General features: G+C 36.3%; 1 protein-coding gene across 5 annotated transcripts in view; it reads right to left on the reverse strand.

The window, feature by feature from the left end:
- Positions 1-12,472, reverse strand: part of LOC109407731 (guanine nucleotide exchange factor DBS) — a 561,022-nt gene that overhangs the window by 188,853 nt on the left and 359,697 nt on the right. Inside the window, exon 2 of one of the 5 annotated variants that reach the window (XM_062854436.1) lies at positions 3,080-4,021. The exons of the other annotated variants lie outside the window; for them this stretch is intronic. The gene's annotated coding sequence lies outside the window, so the exon portion shown is untranslated. The remainder of the gene's footprint in view (positions 1-3,079; positions 4,022-12,472) is intronic. 5 annotated transcript variants of the gene reach the window in all.

A 12,472-nucleotide genomic window follows, 5' to 3' on the forward strand; every position in this document is an offset into this window, starting at 1 on the left:
TCAGTGCACAGTTCAATCGCACGCGATAAATATACAGTTGATGAGTTGTGATGAGCACTAGTGAGGTGATAATTTGCATCATTGCTTCAAGGATTCCTGCTGAATTCCTTCAAAGATTCTATCCAGGATTTCGTAAAGAATCCCTTAAGAGATTCCCGTTGGAATTCCCTCAGGGATTTCTCCCGGAAAGAAATTTGAAAGAATATAGATTTTTGCCAAGATTTCTTCAAACAATCCTGGAGAAATTCTTTTAGTAATTCCTGCCGGAATCCCTGATAGGATTTCTTAAAAACATATTCCAGATTTTTTTCAGGATTTTTATCAAAAGCTGCTTTTGGGATTTCTTCCAGGCAGGATTCCTGTCGTGATTCTTCTATGTTTCCATCAGTTATTATCAACGAGATTCCTGCAACAATTCAGCGATTTCTCTGGGATTGCTTTAGAAAATCCTGAGGAGATTCTTTCGGATAATCTAGTCGGCATTCCCTTAGGAATTCTGGTTACGATTACTTCACGGATTTTTCCTGTTATTCTTTCAAAGGTGTTTGCTGAGATATATTCAGAGAATTCTAATGAAATTCTTTTAGGTAAACATGTCGGGCATAGACGTAAAGTATATTTAGGCAAAGTACGTTTAATTGAAAAATTGAGAGATATATTTGTGAAAAAATACCACTTGTTTCAATGGGATTTGAACCCACGACTCCGTATCGCAAATCCGGCGCTTTAACCTCTTAGATGCCAATCTCCAGCCGAAGGATGTTGATGTCCCTTCAACAATCATTCATTCAAGCATCTTAACAGAAATTAACTGATAAGTTTTCATGAGGTTTTAAAAACATTCCTCCTGGGATTACTCCATCCAAAGAAACACTATGCGATTGTCTCAAAAATCCTTCTGGAAATCTTTACAAGATTATGGAATTCTTCCAATGGCTTTTCCTAAGATTTCTCCCGGAATTTCTTCGTGGATTCCTTCACAGATTTCTCCTGAAATTTCCTCTAATTTATCTCCAGAATTCATCCGGAGAACCTGGGTTGTAAAGTGTCATGGAAATGCCTTGAAAAAATGTCATGACATTTCCCAGTTCAACCATATGCAGTGCATAATTCCGTCCGTCAACACAAACCTTCAATAATGATGGTTAGTTTTACCATAACATTTTTAACTAGGGACAGTGAAATAGGTGCATAATCAAATGACATTTTCCAACCCTGTTCCGGATTTCCTCCCGGGATTCTTTGGAAGGTGGCTGCAGGAATTCTTTAAATTTTCAAAGAATTCAAGAATTCTTTCAAGTTTTCCTCTGGATGCTGTCGAGAGGTTTTCCAGTATTTCCTTTTGGATTTCATTAAGGGAAACTTACACAAATGTTTCAAGATTAATTATTTAAGGGTATTTAAGTTACTGTTTTTGATTACGAGACATCATGGGCGAAACAAATTTCCTAAGCGAGTAAGATTACTAAGTCTCCATGAATATTTTAGTAAAAGTAATGAATAGTAAATTGTTTTTCAAACTTTTTTGATTACCCTTTTCAATTCTTATGTTATTTGTAGTTTATATAAACAATGAATTTTGAGCAAACATTCCTAGCAAGCTGTGCGCGTGAATCGTGGTACGGCTAGTTACGTCATCCAGTGAAGTTTTTATGATTCTATGTAGTGTTTTCCATCGGAAGAAGCATGGAAAAGAAAGCATGACGTATTTTCTAGCTTCGAAGTGATCCACGATTTGGTCGACAAAAGTTCAACTAACCGGCTGTGTATAGTGAATTTTCCGTGAAATTGTTTAAACAGTGATGAAGATTTGCAAAAAAAAAACTTGTGAAGCAATGAAGTATTCGGAAAGGTTTTGTGAGACTGTTGACAAAATTCGTGGGTGAAATGGTGTTCCTAGTTATAGGAATCTTCATCACAACGCTACTACAAACAAAAAAAGCAGAAAACTGGCGATGGTGTGCCCGTTGCTCTATGGAAAAAGACGTCGGACGTTTGATTATTTGGTGAGATCTTTCTAATTTCTTTGAGATGTCTTGATGTTGATAGTATGGGGCCTGTAAACGTTTCGTAATTCAATCATTTACAATATGTTTTTCGGTACAACCGGGGAAAGGATCATCATATTTTTATTTCGTTTCAGAGAGCGAGCAATGGTGCTTAAACCTAGGCTTTCGAGCCAGGGCATAAGGGGAAAATCCTATGCCCCATTCCAGGAAGAGGAGCCTAGAAGGAGTGACATTAACTTTCTTAGCAACGTCACTCCCAACGTTTCTGCTTATATTTTATATATCATACTATACGGAGCGGTTGGTACGAGATGTCCCCGTTCTATGGTTTTAACTTAATATTCAATGACGCTGCACAGTAGGCCTGGCCGCTTCAATACTTGTAATGAATCTCTGATTCACTGCAAGCATTGATAATGACAAGAAAAATGATAGAAGTAGTCGATTCTATCATTTTCCAGGATTCTTCCAAGTGATTGCTGTGTATGTGTAGACTAGACTAGACTAGACTAGACTAGACACTGAATTTTAAATAAAGGTCGAAACAGTTCTGTCTAGATCTAGACAGATGTCTGATAAAAAGTTTATCCCATTTTTTCCATCAGATGCATCTTTTAGTAGATGGTTAGGTAGGGTATGGGACTTCTTTTGAGCAGTTGCTGCTATAACTCAGTCAATTTTAAACCAATTGACTTGGTTATTGCGATACGATGAGTTACACATATCGTAATATATAGCCTGGCCCCTACTCAAATGATAACTCTTTCGATGATGAATAAATAAATTTACGTAAACTGACAATCGTATTTTTTTAGATCGCCACATTGAAGAGTTTCATGACAGTTTTTTTTTAAGTTGTCAATTACTATAGATTTTGTACGCTACTGTAGGTTGATTAGACGTTTGTACTAAACCGTTTCCAGTTATCCGTTCATTTGCCATACAGTACGCGAACGCTAAATCGCCTCACTTACCATTTCTCGCAGAGGCTCTTTCTTCATCATCCCGAAGGGGGCAAACACCGATTTCCATTACTCCGCTACATATATTATAGAGTAGTTACTACGTACCTTAAATTTTGACCATCCGCCGTCGTCTCCCTCTTCTTCACCCGTAAAATTACAGCTTTTCTGCACCACTTCAGTGTAGTTTATGCGATTTTCCCTATTCGCCGCCAAAAAAAAACTAAACCATTTAAACGTGTAGGCACCGATTAACACATCCCCGAAAGAGAAGCTCCGCGCCGGGGTCTCTGGTCCGCGGTTCAAATTGGAGCTCGTTGTTCCTCGCCAGTCAGCAGTCCCAGTCAGTCAGTGCCAGTGTTAACCTTGTTTCGAAACAGACTCAGACACACTCACGGTTTTACTCACTTTCCTACTTTCCGAGGGATGATTACAACTTTTAGCTCCCCTTTCTTCAGCTTTCAGAGGGATGATTGTTAACTTGTTAGTTTATTACATTTTACGTTTCGAGTTCAGTTCAATTGAGATCGGTCATTGGCTGAACCCTCGCGCCGGGGTTTTCACCGGGCGTCGCCGTCTTCCACACTAAGTACCATCCGAAACTCGCGCCGCCCGATTCGATATAGTACGCAACGCTCACCGCGAGTTGGGCCGCGAGCGATTACCGTTGGGTTTATTGTTGAATGTTTCCTATTAAAATTTAATTTTGTTCAATCCGCGTGCTTTTCTCGGTTTATCACTCGCTCCGGACGCGGCGGTAGCAGCAGCGGCTTTACTCGTTTCCTTTTCACAGTTTGTTGTTTGAGTTGAGATATGTTTTGCTCTTCCTCCTCTTGATACAATTTCTTTTCCATTTAGTATCACTTCACTTCTTCATTCACTTCTGTTTGGTTGCTTGCTTTCCAGTTTCCCAATTTTTTACTTATCTGTTGGATCAAAATTCGGTTTCTTGTTGTACGTATTATCACATCACTTACGACGCACACAGAGCGCAGCGACGGGGATTGCGCGAGGCAAAAAGCGTTGAATGACTGCTACCGACTCGACTAGCTTATGGAAGAAAGCAAAGAAAATTTTGAATCGTGCTGACTTTCTTCCCCTTTCCTTACGGTGAATCAACATCAACATCAACTCGAGAGTCAGTGAGTCAATCAATTCGATCGAGTTAGTTGAATTTTTCTGACTATTTAGCTAGGTAGCAGAATTTTGATCGCGACGTCATAGATAACAGCAGCAGTGATGGGTTCCCGTGTCGTATAAGACAACGCTAGCATTGCGTGGATGATGACCATGCAGCTGAAAGTTTGTGCTACTAGGAGGATTGGATTTCCTAACACGGAACGGCCGCAGGGAACCGTTAGGTTGAGAAGGTGAATTGGATAAAGAAAAGATGATACGTTTTGATACACAAGGCTATGGTTGGTGATTCTGGAGGTGACTGTAAGTTTTGAAATGTTTTCAACTGGGGGGTTTTAAGTTTCTAACATGGATTTCGCGGAACTCTTGGAAAGTAAGAAAACCGACAGAATATCAAAATGATCGGGACAGGCAAAATTTTCACTTTTCAAAAAAATGTTCAACTAGCTGTAACTTTTCGAAAAAGGCATCAATTATTCTCAAATTTTCACTGTAAGTTGATCAACTAGTTGTGTATCAGTGGACAAAATTTGGAAAAGATCGGGATATTCTACACGAAGTTATAAAAATTCTAGGAAAAGGTATAATTATCCGATAGCCAACTTTGAGCTGTTATATCTCCGGATTCAATGCACCGAATGCAATGAAATTTTGACCATTTATGACTTATATAATGAGCTTTGAAAAACGTTCAACTTAACTTTAAATTATTAACGAGAGAAAAAGTTATAGCGATTTTATTTATTTTATGATTTTTTAGTAAATTGGTCTATTTTTAATATGCATCCCAATACTTTTTCTATTAATTGAAGACTATGTTGTTACTTTCCTTCAAAACATATTTATATTCAAGACAACTAGAGGGAATTTAAATGAACTATAATTAGCATCCTGTATTTTGAAACGATGTTGAAGTTTTAGAAAATTTGATGTTTTATTAGAAAAATAAACTAATCGTAATAATTTTCTTCCGTGTTAAGAATTTTAAGTTGTGTCAAAAGTTTTTCAAAGCTCATTATATAAGTCATAAATGGTCAAAATTTCATTGCATTCGGTTTATTGATTCCGGAGATATAACAGCTCAAAGTTGGCTATCGGATAATTATACCTTTTTCTAGAATCTTTATAACTTCGTGCAAAATAGCCCGATCTTTTCCAAATTTTGTCCACTGATACACAACTTACTTGATCAACTTACAGTGAAAATTTGAGAATATTTGATGCACGTTTCGAAAAGTTACAGCTAGTTGAACATTTTTTGAAAAGTAAAAATTTTGCCTGTCCCGATCATTTTGTCTATCCCCTGTAGTTGATGATCGTGTTTAAAGATTATTAAAGATAAGTTTAATTTAAGAACCCGGGTTGAACAAGATCCAAAGTTTAACTCAAGCATAACTTTTCAAAGGGTCTTAACTCGCAGAAATAAAACCAATGAATTCACATAAATGTTTGATGAATTATTGCTTCAAATCCCGGGATCTAAAAAAAATCCAGAATCCCGGGATATTTTTCCAAGATTTCCCGGAAAAAATCACGAACTTGTGTTCCGCTCAAACATAATTATTCATTCTTAATCTCCTCTATCAATGTTTCCATTGTTGCATTCAATGCTACACTATCTGGCAGGTCCAGAGGTTATCTTTTTCATTCTGATGATTCATTTTAAATTATTATTAGATTGTTCTGGTAGTATTCCTGGAATTTATGGCCAAATTCCTTGCAACAATTTTTAGTAGCAGAATTTGTTGAAACATTTCATATGAAATATTTAAAATATTTTCAAATGGCACATCTGTAAAATTTTCTGAGAATATTCGAAATCCTTGTAATCGGTTCTAACAGAGAAAATCTGATGCTCAAAGAAGCTTTATGTACCTTTTCATATGTTTCTGGAGAAATGCCTTAACCCTCATTTGGCATTAGGGTCATTTTTTACCCAAACTGTACACTACGTCAGCGAGCTGCTGCCAACATGATGCAAAAGGAAGGTTAAGAATGATGCATTGATGTTTTCATGATATGAGGAATTACCAACTGATTTTCCAACAGAACATAATCCTTAATGGATTCATTAGTAGAATTTTCAAGAATCAAGAAAACAAGAAAATTCGTAAAGTTTTCCCAACGCAACTTGTGCAGTAGGCTGCAACTATTTTTTCAAAAGTTGTTGAAACCTGGAATTCGTAAGCTCTTTTGGATTCAAATGACGTAAAAAGAGAAACCACTGAGTTTGTGCCAAAAATATAGAAATTTAGTGGTGGCGCAATCGTCTCAAAGTTGAATTTTCGATTAATAAAAAGGTGTTTTCAACTTCATTTGCCATAACTTTTTCAATTTTCTACCGATTTTCAATCTTTTTTATGAATCTCTCACTAATTAAATTTCGAATAAACTTGTAGAACATTAAATTTTAGTCACGCAAAATATAAGTTTTCAAAAAAAAAAATTTTCTTTTTTTTTACAAAAAAAAACACTTTGGAGCCCGATAATTTTTTAACCCATTGATCAATTTCAAATAGGGTATCGCGCCACTTGGGCGGTGGCTTCTATATTCGTCTGTTTTCCACTATAACTCAGTCAATTTTGAAACAATTGACTTGAAATGTTGTACACGGGTAGATACTATACCTATCTCACCACATTCCAAAAGTTGTGTCAATTGGTTTAAAATTGGCTGAGTTATAGTGGAAAACAGACGAATATAGAAGCCACCGCCCAAGTGGCGCGATTCCCTAGTCTTTATGATACTCTTCACCAAAAAAACTGCTAAGATATGCCTTAAAACTTGATTTTGACATTTAAAATTGAAATTTACGACGATTTTTGTAAGTTCTAATGTAAGTTCAAATCAAAGCGACATATTTAGAGCTATGAAACACAGTGGAGGATTTTTAAATTCAGTACTCTCTAAAAATTGAAGTTTAAGGCTTCAACATGATTATTTAGAATAAAATTTTCACTTTAAGTCCGAAATCAAACAATTAAAATTTTGCCAAAATTCTTATTTTTCTTGTAAAATACGTGAACGTTCAATTTTTTGATATTTAACCACGTTGAAACTATTTTTTATAGGTACACCTATATGCACAGAATGTTTATGCAAAGCACTCTTAGGAAACAAAAATATTCACAAAATCACACCAAAAGATTTGAAATTAGTCAAGCGGTTAAAAAGTTATCGGGTACTAAAATTATTTAAAAAAAATAAATTAAATCTTTAAAATCTTATATTATGCGACTGCGCCACCTCTAAATCTAAATATTTCAAGGTCAAAGACGGAGATTTCTCATTTTATGTCATTTGAATCCAAAAGAGCTTACGAATTCTAGGTTTCAATTACTTTTCAAAATAAGCCTCAATTTTTTGTGCAGGACTTAATTACGCAATCTCTAGAATATGTTTAATTGATGTCGTTAAGCTACTTCCAATGATTTTTTTGTGACATTTTCTTCTTGAAGCAATGCCTCAAAGCGTTGTTCATGAACTGTGTAGACTCAATTTTGGCCATCTTAATCGCCCTTCCTCCTTCATAGACTCCCTCTTCACTCATACATTTTTTTTTTAAATTTGCATGGGCCGTAGACTTCGTCAGACCCCCCTCCCCCTCTTAGAAACTATCTGGGAGTCAATGGTGTTTTGGACAGGCTTACAGTTGGAAGAAGGATCGAGATGTTTGTTGGTTTTTTCCTGCTGGAAAATGTTTATCAGTTTTATAAAAAAAAAACACCTAAAATTAGAATTATGTTCTATAAGAGGTACGACAGCGAAAGTTTTGGTTGTATAGAAGTTTATTTAACGTAATTCTAGTATTGTGTTAGGATAACGTTAAATTAACTTCTATACAATCAAAAGTTGTGCTGTCGTAACTCTTATATGACATACGTGTTACTTGGGATGGTTCCTTGATAATTGATAATTGATAATCATTTTCCACCAGGAAAAACCGCTTCCTCTAACTGTGTATGGAATGCAATTTTGAAAATATTGATTGTCTTTTAAAAAAATAAAAATTAAAAACTAAGAAATGCATCCATTATCGCCAAAAGTCCATTATGTGGACAAAAATCAATGGCGAACTTTGAAGTGGACTATTGAAGTGGAGAATTTCGAAAAAAAAAGCAATCGAAATATGCACCTGTAAAAAGTGGCAAAAACGTAGATATCCATTCAATTCGAAAGTAAAGTGTCTACTACCTTACGAAAATTTAAAAAAAATGAAATTATCAAAAAACTTAGTTTAATTTGAAGAAAATAACCTTGAATTATCAGGACATTCAGAAAAAAATCAGGGATATTTCAGTAGTAGTCTAAAGTGGAAGCATTTTTTTGCAATTCGTGGAGGAGTTTCCAACCACACCTTTGGATAAATTTATGACGGTGTTTTTACAAAGGTTTTCCACCTTTAATTAAAAAAATATGTTTAACCGTAGTTTAGCCAGCAAAAAAACACACACACATAGAATACCAACAGGGTACTCTATCGGGGTACAAAATCGGTATCAATCATCCTAAAATTGCGTCGGCATGATACTAAATGACCAGTAGGCCTGTCAACTTTTTAAAAATGTTCTCTGATTCTGAAGTTTACCCCCATATTTTGATTGGAATCCAAAAAGAAGTAACTCGTCCCAATTTCAACCAAATCCATTGAAATTAAGAAGTGCATCAACTAAATTTTGTGTTTTTTGAATATTTTAGAACTTTAAAAATGTACTAGAAGAACCAGCCAAGGGCTGAAAATCTTGATAAGAAAGAATAATAATAATAATAACTTTGAAAATCATAACTACACTCAATCTTTCAAAATTATTTTTTTTTCAACAAACTGAAAGATATGTTAAAGGAAAACATAACATATGTAATTATCACATTTGTACTCCCATGAACCTTAAAAACTTGAAGTTTTGATAGAATTTGTTCTGGAACACCCTAATATACGTTTTAAGTTGGATATTCTAAAATGGCATCGTATTCTCTAATGCCTTGTGGTTATTTGCTTATTTGCCATCAATGCTGTAGGAACTAGATAAAAAATATCAAAATTCGAGAAAGCCAAATGCGTCCTGAAAACTAGCTTTTTACTGCGCATAAAAAGTCGAATCGCGTCAGCACTGATAGACCAACAAGTTTGGTTGTAGACACCCGCGATAGGGGGTATCCAAGGCAAATTACTAAGAAGCAAAGCTACTAAGTTCAGTTCAATTTGGAGCTACAGCGTGATTGCCTCCGAAAAGCCAGTTTTTGGGACGTATTTGAATTTCCTGAATTTTAGTCATTTTTGCTCAGTTCCTACAGCAACAGCATTGACGTCAAAGAAACAAATAATTACAAGACATTAGTGAAAATGATGCCGTTCTAGAATATCCAACCTAATAAGCATATTAGGGCACTCCAGAACAAATTTATTAAAAACTAGCTGTCCCTACAGCGATTTTGACATTTTGGTCGGTGGAGAAATGCCGCGAAAAATGAAGTTTCAAATTTTTCCGTTTGTATGGCATTCCCAGTCGATTTTCACAATTATTTTCTCGCACGAACACGTCGAAGGTTTGTACAAATGCATTAATGGAAGAATTTTGTGAATCCGTTGGGCCGTTCCTGAGCCTATTAGTGACACACAAACACCAATGCATTTTTATATTTAGATTCAACTTTTCAAGGTTTTTCGGATTGCAAATGGGTTAATTATATATGCTTCCATTAATTTTATTGGTATACGTTATTAGGATAACTTGTAGCAGTCAAGTAAAACTTTCAATTTGTGGAAAAATAATAATTTTTGATACATTTTAGAGTAATGTATGATTATTTAAAGTTCGAAAAAAGTAAAAAAAAACACAAAATTGATGTGATGTTCCTCTTAACTTCAATGGATTTGGCTAAAATTTGGACCAGTTACTTCTTTTTGGATGCCAATCAAAATATGGGGGTGAACATGAGAATCAGAGAACATTTTTGAAAAAGTGGACAGGCCTAATGACCAGCCTCGTAGCGGATCATAAAGGTGAATGCGGAGCAGGCTTTTCGTGGAAAAAAGTTTGGTCAAACACACTTTAAGGTATCCTAGCCTCAATAGTGTGGATATTAGTATAGTATAAGGACTTGTTCCTGCAAAACTGGATTTTTCCGTATATTTTCTCGATAAATAATGAGTTTCTGCGTTGAATGAGCCACAAATTTTTAGTCCCTCTCCCTACCTCTCCACACTTCAAAATTCGGTCACGGTTTACGAGTTCTTAGATCCAACAGAGTTTCAACTTTCTACTCTCAAGAGTTGAAATAAAAAAAAAGGGTTGAAATCACTAGAGTTAATCATTGAGATTTTTTTATGGTATTCGGTAGAATACCAGATTCTTGGGAACATTCTCTAAAGACTTTCGAAAAGGCCAATGAAATCTTCCCTGAAAAGATTTCATTTTCGGATGCTTTCTATCTGATGCCCAAAAGATTTTTCAGCACAACTTTAAAAGAAATTATTGGGGCAATGGAGGAATTACAAACTGAACTATAGAAAGCTTCCGGACATTGGGAAACTTGTATGCAAAATATCTTAAAAACATTAAAAAGAGATAGATATTCCGAAAGCAAATTTTGGCATTTCTTTCGAAATATTTGCTTGAAAATATTTATTTTAAACTAAATTCATATAAATAACTGACCAACTGGGTCGGAGAAATTCCTTGATATATGTCTCTTAGATTTCTGAGTACATTTTTTTCATATCAGATTCTCAGCTAGTTTGCCTTTCTTTGCAGGGGATATACTTGGAAGAGTATGATGTTAAGCATCATACTCGACTCTGAAATTTTTAATAGAATCCTGAAGGGCAGTTTTTGAAAAAAAAAATAAAGAGAAATTGCAGATAAAGCTTCTGGAAGATATTCTAGCGGAGAATGATGAGTGCTACTTAAAGGAACAACGCAGTGAGCTTCTTAAAAGAATATTAGAAAACTTTGAAAACTTCGATCGAATTCTCATCTTATCTTATTCTTATAAAAATACTTCTGGAAGATTTAAAAAAATATTTGCCCGAAGCCATTGTTGATCATTATAGGTATGTAGTTGTTGGAGACACCCTAACATGTTTCCCATAGTTGGTGCTTACGGTCCTCGCTACCAACTGGAGTCTGCGTTCACGAATATTCTAAAACTATTGTATAAGAATTCCTTTGTAAAAACTAATAATCGCGAAGCAGTTGGCCTTTTGCCATAAGAACGTTACTCTGTAACTAGCGAGCCATGTGAACGGTTGTGTAGAAGAAGTTTTAAGTTAGACTTAATAAATGTAGTTTGTAGTTTTGTGTATTTTAAATAAAGTTTATTCCGGAGTATGGTGAATGGTTTGTGAATAGAAAACGAGTGTATTTTGTGCCACACCGAACCACCCGAGTTGGCAGTGAATCATATCCAACGGAATCCCAATCCCAAGGCGGCCCAATAATTGGATCCCAGGCATTCCAGGATCGACCAACCAGGACAATTTCCGGTACTGATTCCCAAGCTATCGATCAGTTGGTCCTTCGAGCCGGATTCGTTGGTCGAAGGCACCGAAAAGGAGGAAACCAATTCGCCATTCCAATTCCCCAATTGATTCACTGCCCAACCACTGGAGAGCGCCATTTTGGATATTGGCGTCGGAGCACGTCACCTCCCATCATCCGATCACCGAAATCAACGTAGTACACTTACCCAAGGCATATTTTTCATGGAAAATCGGTGAGTGCAATTCCAAGGCTTTAAATCCAAAAAACCAGTACTGCTCGTGGTCTTTGTGTGACACAGGTTATCTTCGACGTCATCATTGTCCTTCGTCATCCCATTCATCGTCACACCGAGACACATCACTACACTTGGCAACCATCTTCCATCAACCAACCCTACCGGTGATTACGTACCCAAATAAACAACCGTTCAACTCTGCTTACCTTGGAAGGAAGGCTAGCAGCTTGAGAAAACGCCGTATCTATCCAGAAGCATACTACTCGTTCGTCCGGCCTAATCGTTGCGAGGCGACCACTGGCTCTGCTGTTGTTCGAGGATCATCTCTAGTTAAAAATACAAGGCTCATATCCAAGAGCCAGCAGGTAATTAACGCTCCAACGATATCACTCCCCAAACTGTGCTACTTTGGTCTCATTTTTGAGGTACACTGCATTGATCGTCCGGCCTAATCGTTGCGAAGCGACCGCCCGCTCTGCTGTTGTTCGAGGAGCATCTATAATTGAAATACAAGGCTCAATTCCAAGAGCCAACAGGTAATTGGCGCTCCAACGTTATCACTGTCCCAAATTGTGCTACTTTGGTCTCACTTTTCGAGGTACACAACATGCCCAGCAAATCGAAAACGTCGCTGAAGGTACTGC

Source organism: Aedes albopictus, chromosome 2, assembly GCF_035046485.1.
Source record: "Aedes albopictus strain Foshan chromosome 2, AalbF5, whole genome shotgun sequence".
Lineage (NCBI taxonomy): Eukaryota > Metazoa > Arthropoda > Insecta > Diptera > Culicidae > Aedes > Aedes albopictus.